Source organism: Erpetoichthys calabaricus, chromosome 9, assembly GCF_900747795.2.
Source record: "Erpetoichthys calabaricus chromosome 9, fErpCal1.3, whole genome shotgun sequence".
In the NCBI taxonomy this organism is placed as follows: Eukaryota; Metazoa; Chordata; class Cladistia; order Polypteriformes; family Polypteridae; genus Erpetoichthys; species Erpetoichthys calabaricus.
The window spans coordinates 179,911,256-179,920,181 of record NC_041402.2 but is presented as its reverse complement, the minus strand read 5'-3'; the positions used below and the strand labels follow the sequence as shown (position 1 = coordinate 179,920,181).

Here is an 8,926-nt window from a genome sequence, read left to right as displayed (position 1 = left end):
CAGAAAGAAAGATCACACACACTTCTGTGAAAATCATCTTAAACCAACTTGAACGTTGCCTTTAGCCCCAATATCAGGCTTCTCCCATTCGCTGGTTTCATAAAAGTCTCACCTTCTCCACTGTTCTTTAGCCCTCGTTGTTAGATTCGCCCCCAACCACAAGCCACCGTGTGATTTGTGGGAGTGATCATCATCACTACCTGCGAAATGTCATTCGCATGCGGAAGATGCCTGTTGTCTTTTGTATTCTCCAAGCACGCCAACGCATGGTACTGTTCGCATCAGAAGGACGCTGCCTAATTGACTTCGTGTCTTTTTGCCTGATCGCACAACGAGTCGCGCGCATTTCTCTTTGCTCGGCGACGGCGCATTCCCATGCATGCGCGCGGAACAGATGTCATGAGCACGAACCGCCAAGGGCCGGAAGGAGTTAAAACTGCTGATTGAATAAGAGGATACTGATTCCGCTTCGGGCAGCGGGGCGGCCCCGGCAGCACCAGAATCAATGACCTGTTAATGAGACAGACAGGCAAGCAGACACACATACATACGATCATCACACGTTCGCACGCACGTACTCACGCACGCAGGCAGACGGAGCAGTGCACGCGCACGCGATCACATACGGAGGCTTTTATTGTGACATGGCTGCTGCGCTGTAGCATGAAGGCAAAGTGAATGATCCTGTTTCTCTAAATGATTATCCAGACCAGAGGGGAGACAAGGGAAAAGAGAGAGAGAGAAAAAAGGCTACGATCTTGATCCGGGCATTTGACACGATCCTGCAGCGGCTCTAGAGACCTCCAGGAAGAGCAGCGAGCACCAAAAGCTGACCGAATCGCCCTGGGCACTGGCTCTTAACGACCGGACAGCGCAAATAAAAGAGCGGCGCTGAGAAAAGGGCACAAAAAGAGAGAGCGAGCGAGAGAGCGAAAGAGAGAGACGCCCGTGGAAGAAAAAAAAAACAGGAGGATCTGGAGGCGATCGAGAGGGAGCTGGCAGCTGTGAGGCGCGCCTGGCGCCAGTCTCTCGTCTGATTCGGGGGCAAAGTGAAAGTGAAAGACGGCGCGCGGGAGGGAACAAGCAGCCGGCAGCATGGTACGCCTTGTGATCAATTCAACGGGGCACACAGCGATGGGCAGCCCGCAGTAGCCTCGGCTGGGCAGTCAGAAGAGAGACGGATACAATACGTGCCGGCGCGGACCGGCTTTGAAGGCCCTGCAGCTGGCAGTGCAACCCGGCACCCGAACGGAGGAGCTGGCAACACAGTTCTGACGCGCTAGGAACGACCTGACCCTAAAGCCTGACGCCGAGGATTCTACAGAATAGCCCATAAGCAGAGGGGATCTAGTAAGACTATCCATCGCGTTGGCAAGAAGGGCCGGTAGTAAAAGTCCAGCATCTTGGCACTGACCAAAGTCATCCCTGCAGATGAGTATTTAGCATTACAGCACCTTGCCAGAGAGACCCTAATAAAACCCTTCAGCACCTTAGCAAGTAGTGCAATTTAGTGTCTTCAGCAACACAACGTGTCTTGGGGAGCAATCCAGTAACTTGGTGAAGGGGTCCCGCAGGCGGGCATCAGCACACAATTTCCAGATGAGGTAAGAGTATCTTCTGTTTACTGGTGATCTTGAACTGTTTTCCCATGGATGCATTTGTGGAGCTTTTTATGGTTTAGCCTAGAAGGGAGTTCATTATCCACTATCTCCTGGTGTCTGGTGCTGGTCACTGTCGATCTTTTGCAGGGGTACAGAGTGAGGGTGCTGAATGGAAATTTGCTGCACCTTGTTTCTGGACTGCTAAGTTGTAACCTACATGGACAAGAGTCATGAATCTGATGGAGTGCACTTCGAGTTGGTTGGTGACATGCTGGATTGTAAGCTAGTTGTGCTATCAGTTTACCAGTTAAAGATTTGGCCTATCACATGCCCAGGACCCCTCTGTCAGTGCTAGCAGCCAAGTCAAGTGGGTAGTGTAGTTGGTGGTCGTACTGCTAAACTGAATAGCTGACTTGTACTCGTACTTCTCAGTCTTGAAATATTGGTTCTTTACTGGCACTTCCCTGATGGACTGAATGGGCTTCTTGCGTTTGGCAGATTTCTTAGGTTGTGTGGTTCCTCGTAGAACCATTGCTTGACAATGATCCACTTCCTTCTAAGAAGAGTTCTTTGCTTATGAAAGATGGTTCTTTGGGCTTTGGAAATGTTCCCAATATGATGACAAAAGGAAATCTTTAATTATGGTAGGTCATCTAGCAGGATGCTCACAGATCAAGACCACCAGAATGGAGCCTGTATAATTGTATGCAGTCGGAGTCCATTACAAATCAGGAACCCATTGGTATTTCACAGATGTTTAAATTATCATCTATTCATGGCTATTTATGACACCTCTCAGAGATCTAAATAAATAAAAGTTCTGTCAGGAACCCTCATGTCAATGGTTCTTTCAGGAACCACGGTGGCACCTTTATTATTAAGAGTGTAGCTGTCACATCATTGGTTCTGAGAGTTTTTAGGAAATGAGGCACATGTCGCAAACCTAGTAGGACCCCACTAGGTGTATGTGGTAATGGCCTCTCTCTCTTTTTGTTCCACTTTGTACCAGAAGGGTGTTCTGCCCGGAAGGATACATACTTCAAGTCGGTGGACTCCAACTGGGTTTCTCCTCGGTACTTATGTGTGAGTCTTTGTTGCAGGCAAACATTCAGACTGTGGAGAAATGATCTTTGACTGATGAAAGATGGCCATTTTATCAATATTGGATTCATATACAAATGGTATGAAGAGTTGTTTAGACTTATGAATTTAGAAAAAGGATCATAACCTTCCTCAATGATCTTCACTGGTTAGGCACACAAATCAGATGGAGTACAACTTGATGAACCTCCCAGCTTCCTCCCATAAGAACCTGGGAAAATTAAACATGCAAACATACATCTCATATATGTGTTTGGATGACAGAACATAAGAAATCCAACAAACAAAAGGAGACCATTTCGGTCCATCAAGCTTGTTTGTTTAGCTAATAGCTAAGCTGTCCCAATATCTCATCCAGATACTTCTTAAAGGTTCTCAAGGTTTCCATATTTTGGTAGTTTGTTTTAGATTAACACAACTCATTGAGTAAAGAAGTGCTTCCTGGCTTCAGTCCTAAATGTATTTCTCCTTAATTTCCTACTGGTGTCCTCAGGTATGCGATTCACCATTTAGTCGAAAGAATTTGGTTTGGTCTGCTTTATCATTACCTTTGAGAATTTTGAAGACCTGGATTAAGTCCCCATCGATTCTTCTTTGCTAAGGAGAAACAGGTTTAATTCTCCAAGCCTGTCGCAGTAGAACACGTCCTTAAGTCCTGGGGTATAATCGGTTGCTTCCCACTGCACAATGTCTTTCTCTCTCCCTCTCCTTTCTGGACCTCCACGATTGGAGCTTCAGGCCTACTCTCACTTACTGAACCCCCCTTGGCTGCTTCATCAAGCTTGGTTTGGTTTGTAAGTCAGCACAACTGAAATGGTAAACTTGATCTCATGAGCCCAGGTGTCTCCTGTCTAATGTTGTGCTGTTGAGTCCTCATAGCTAAGCATTCAGGCTGGAAGATGTGAGTGTTCCCTTGTTTGTCTGGGCCTGAGTTGATGATCCAACACAGCTAACCCTTCAATCTGATTTTAATAACCTATCACACTGATCCCACTTTCTTGGATCTTTCATTTGTAATATGGCATAAGAGGAAGGGAAGTTCCTCAAATCTGCAATTTCTGAATTGTCTCCCCTTAAGTCGATTGAACATTACGTGACTTCTAGTCGTAGGGTGTGTCAAACTTATCAGTCGCCGGGCCATTTCAGTCTACACAACTGAAATTTGCTGGGCATGTCAAATTTGCCAATAGCATGCTACCTGACGGAGTCAGCGTTGCACGAAGAGTTAACGGACACTACAGGTTTGCTGCAATTTCTGCCCTTTTTTCCTCTTTCTTCCATTCTGTTATCATATCCAAAGCACAAGAGCACAAGATATCAGATACTAGTTGAGCTTCTGTTCTATTTGTGAGGCCCAGAACTCCTGTGATCCTTATTTGTTGTTGCCACATTCTGTGCATTGTACTTCTGGGTGAGCATTCATTGATTGTCAGCACTCATGCACACCGAGCCCACCGCCACGACTAAAGACAAATTCACACCTGTTTGATTTTGTTGGGACGAGATGTGGACTAACTGAAGCCACCGGTGGAAAAATCATCCAATGTAATATGACATTTAGCCCACCTTTTGGCCAAATATTCAGGTGTGATGTTGTCTTTCTAAGGCTTCTCACTTCTGTCTTTGGCTGAGCTGCCTGGCCCTACTCGGATGGTTCCACCTAACTGATTCTACCCATCTGGCCAAGGTCAGGAGATCTCACATAGAGGCATACCTTCATAATTCGTCCTATAGTCCTAGTTCTGTCCACCTTGCCTGTTGAGTTGGTTCTCTGGACTAGTTTTATGGCATGATCTTGTCTGTTGTGCCCTTTGCAAGTGGTCCTTGAGCTTTGAGAAATCCCATCTACCCCCAGCTCAACAGATCTGACATGGCTGCACCTTCATGACTTAACTTTTCTGTTAATGTGCGCACACCTGATGTTGTGCTTCTAGCACAAAATGGAATTTTTTTCTTTGTTAAATCTCCCTTGTCCAGCTCAGGTGATCACTCGGGCATGGTCTTGTCTGCCTGATCCCGTACAGTGTTTCCTTCATGCCTGATTTTCCCTGTGTGGCTTTGCCAATGTGATCCCATACAACTTGGGTCGTGAGGAATGCTGTTGACGTACTGATCCCATACAACAGGTTGTTCAGGTGTAGTCCCCCTCACACATTTATGGTCAGTAGATTCCACACAGCTCTTATGGTGCCTGATCATGCCTTCCTTGACCAATGCTATTGGTTCCTCAGGCTATATAATGCCCTCCTGACCTAACTCAATTTGTCTGACACTGCTATACCTTCTAATGGGGCTCCTCTGGTCCTTTCTCGGACTACATAAAATGTAGTTTTATTCCATGTCATGTCTTCTTAATGATCCAAAGTAATTGGACCATCAAGCATGAGCTTTGTCTTTGTAGTTCCACACAATTAGTATTTCATGCGTGGTCCTACCTGTTTAGGTTAGCCCATAGTGATTCCAAGGCTTGACCTTGCCTTTCTGTCCTTGTGTTATTGGTTCTTCAGACATGATTATGCTCATCTTCCTCAGTCATTTGATTCTGAACATCTGTGCCTCTATGCCAAGTCCTGTTGGTTTTATTCAGCATAGCTCAATCTGCAGTACTCATCCTACTTGCTTGGCCTTGCTCAAATTGATCTCAAAGCAGAGCTAAGGCTGGCTGGTCCTAAGCATTTGTTCTTCCAGGCTGATTTTGCCTGCACGCTCCTGTCCAACTTGTCTTTCTGGTCAGGTCATGTCTGCTTGGTCTTACTTTAGTTGACCCCAGACAGCTGGTCTTGCCTTCCTGACCTTTAGAAACTGTTCATTTTCAAGCCAGATCCTACCTTATTGGCCTTCCTCACTTGATCACAGACAGCTCTTTGGGGGCCTATTCTTGCCTACCTGACCTTTTGTCATTTTCTTGTCAAACCTGTTCTGGCCTGCCTAGCCATGCTGAGTTTATCCCACATACCTCAGCTTTGCGTCATGAGCTTACCTTCTTGGTCCTGCATAACTGCTCCTTAAAATATGATATACTGCTTACTCGGTACAATTCGTCCATCAGGCCTGAACTTGATTAGCTGGCCTTACCCAGTTGATCTTGGTCAATAGTTTAAAGGGCTGATCTTAAATGCTAGGCCTCCTGTGACTAACTTTACTTCTTGCTTTTGCCCTCTTTGTTGATCCCACATAGCTCTTCCTTCAGGTTAGTCATGCTTTCATGGTCCTTTCCAGCAACTCCTTTAGAACTGTCAGGAATGGTCATGTTTAGTTGACCTTGTTTAAGTAATACCAGGCCATGCCAGTGGGACTGGTCTTGGATCAGGTAATGCCACACCACAGTTTGAAAGACTAATCTTACTGCAGTTTCCAAACCCCAGACCACCAGTTCTGCAGACATGTCGTTACTTGCCTTTTGCACCTTAGTTGATCTTGTATATCTGTGCATGTGGCCATTGCTTTCTTGGTTTTTCACAACTGTTTCTTCAGGCCTAATCTTTGTTGTCTGAACATATGCAAATAATCTTTCAAGGCTGTTTGTTTCTATTTGGCGCTACTTGGTTGTCTGTGGTGGGCTGGCGCCCTGCCCGGGGTTTGTTCCTGCCTTGTGCCCTGTGTTGGCTGGGATTGACTCCAGCAGACCCCCGTGACCCTTTGTTAGGATATAGCGGGTTGGACAATGACTGACTGACTGACTGGCTACTTGGTTGTTCCCTGTCAGGTGTTTGGAGGACTGATTGTGTCTGTCAGGCTGTGTCCCCCTAGTACTTAAGGCCAGGGTCTTTTTGTACTGGGCCTTACTCAGTTGATCTTACCCATGCATTTGGAGGACTGATCTTGTGTCTATCTGACCCTGTTCAACTGGTTCTTCTGATCTGCTCTTTTCTATTGGGTCTTACACAAATCATCGCAAACACTGATTTGTAGGACTGATCTTGCATGTCCGATCCTTTTCAACTGGTCCTTCAAGTTTAGTCTCTTTTTGTTTCTTCTTTACTTTACCTTGTTGTCTACTTCACCGTATTCATTGATCCAAGGCAACTGCTTGGAGGACTGACCATACTTCCTTAGAAGGCTGGCGTCTTTCAACATCTGCAATAAGATGCTGCAGATGTTCTATCAGACGGTTGTGGTGAGCGCCCTCTTCTACGCGGTGGTGTGCTGGGGAGGCAGTATAAAGAAGAGGGACGCCTCACACCTGGACAAACTGGTGAGGAAGGCAGGCTCTATTGTAGGCATGGAGCTGGATGGTTTGACATCCGTGGCAGAGCGACGGGCGCTGAGCAGACTCCTGTCAATCATGGAGAATCCACTGCATCCACTAAACAGTATCATCTCCAGACAGAGGAGCAGCTTCAGCGACAGACTGCTGTCACCATCCTGCTCCACTGACAGACTGAGAAGATCGTTCCTCCCCCACACTATGCGACTCTTTAATTCCACTCGGTGGGGGAGGGGGGGGGGGGTAAACGTTAACATTATACAAAAATATTGTCTGTTATACCTGCATTTTTATCACTCTTTAATATTGTTTTTTATCCATATGCTGCTGCTGGAGTATGTGAATTTCCCCTTGGGATTAATAAAGTATCTATCTATCTATCTATCTATCTATCTATCTATCTATCTATCTATCTATCTATCTATCAGGCCCGGGTTCAATTCCTTATTCTGGTCTAGTCTTTTCAACTGGGCCTGACTTAGCTCCTCTCCTTCAGCTGCTTGGGAGACTGGTCCTGGCTGACACCCCCATGCTGCTAAACTGAACCTTCAGCCCGGTCTGTTCTACTGGGTCCCTAACAGTTATTAGTAGGACTGTTCTTACATTCCAGGTCCTATTCAACTAGTCCTTCAGGTCTAGTCATTTTAACAGGACCTTATTTAGTTCATGTCAAACGTTTGTTTGGCGAACTGCTAAACTACTTCTTCAAGTCTTAAGTTGTCTACTGCACCTTACTCGCATGATCCAAGAGAGCTGATTGGAGGACTAATCATTTATGTCAGGCCCTGTTCAGCTGGTCATTCCGGTCTTGTTTTATTTACTGGACCTTATTTAGTTCATCTGTTTGAAGAACTGATAGAACATAAGAAATTTGACAAATGAGAGGACGCCATTCAGTCCATCTAGTTTGTTTGTTTGACTAATAGCTAAGCTGTCCCAATATCTCGTCCAGACCCTGATCCCGGCTGACATTGCCCCCTACGAAAAAAAACTGGTCCTTCAGCCCTGGTCTTTTCTGCTAAGTCTTGCTCAATTCATCCCAGATAATGATTTGTAGAACTGGTCTTGCATGTCCTTCTCCTATTCAACTGGTCCTTCCTTTTTGCTGGACCTTATTTAGTTCATCTCATAGAGGTTTTTGGAGGACTGATAGAACATAAGTAATCCAATAAACAAGAAGAGACTGTTCAGTCCATCAAGCTGTCTTGTTTCGCGAATAGCTAAGTTGTCCCAACATCTGATCCAGATCCCGATCCTGGCTGATACCCCCATGTTGCTAATCTAGATTATCAAATCTGGTGTTTTCTACTTCACCTGTTTGGAGCTGTTTGGATGACAGATCATGCCTATCAGACCCAGTTCAACTGGTCATTCAGGTCATGTCTGGTTTTTCAGATCTGGTCTTTTCTACTGGGTCTTATACAGTTCATCCCAGACAGGTCAAGTCTTGTCTACTGGGTCTTCCTTGGTTCTTCTCATAGTGTTGTTTGGTAGGCTGATCCTGACTGAACACTCGCCTTGCTCCTTCAGGCCTGATGGTTTTTCTACTCCATCTTCCTCAGGTGATCTTGTACAGGTTATTTAGAAAGCTGATCACACCTGTCAGGCCATATTTCAACTGGTCCTTTAGGTCTGGTCTGTTCTACGGGGATTTGATTTGGGACAGCTACTTGGAAGACAGACCCAATTTACCAGGCCTGGTCTTTTCTACTTGGCCTCACTCAGCTGATTCCAGATAGCTGAATGATGGAAAGATCCTGCCTGCTAGGGCCTGTTCAGTTGTTCTTTCAGGCCTGCTCTTTTCTACTGGGTATTGCCCAGCTGATTCTAGACAGCTTCTTGAAGAATTCATCTTAGCTGTAAGGCCTTGTTCATCTGGTCCATGAGGCCTGGTCTTTTTCCACTTGACCATACTCATCTGATCAAATACGGACGTGTGGGTGGCTGAACTTGCATGTCATGCCCTATTCAACCAATCTTTGTGTCCTGGTTGTTTCTCCTGGACCTTACTCAACTG

General features: G+C 45.8%; 1 protein-coding gene across 1 annotated transcript in view; it reads left to right on the top strand.

Moving 5' to 3' along the window:
• Positions 1-370: 370 nt before the first annotated feature.
• Positions 371-8,926, top strand: part of bcl9l (bcl9 like) — a 29,734-nt gene continuing 21,178 nt past the window's right edge. The window contains 1 exon segment of the mRNA XM_051932254.1: positions 371-1,604. The gene's annotated coding sequence lies outside the window, so the exon portion shown is untranslated.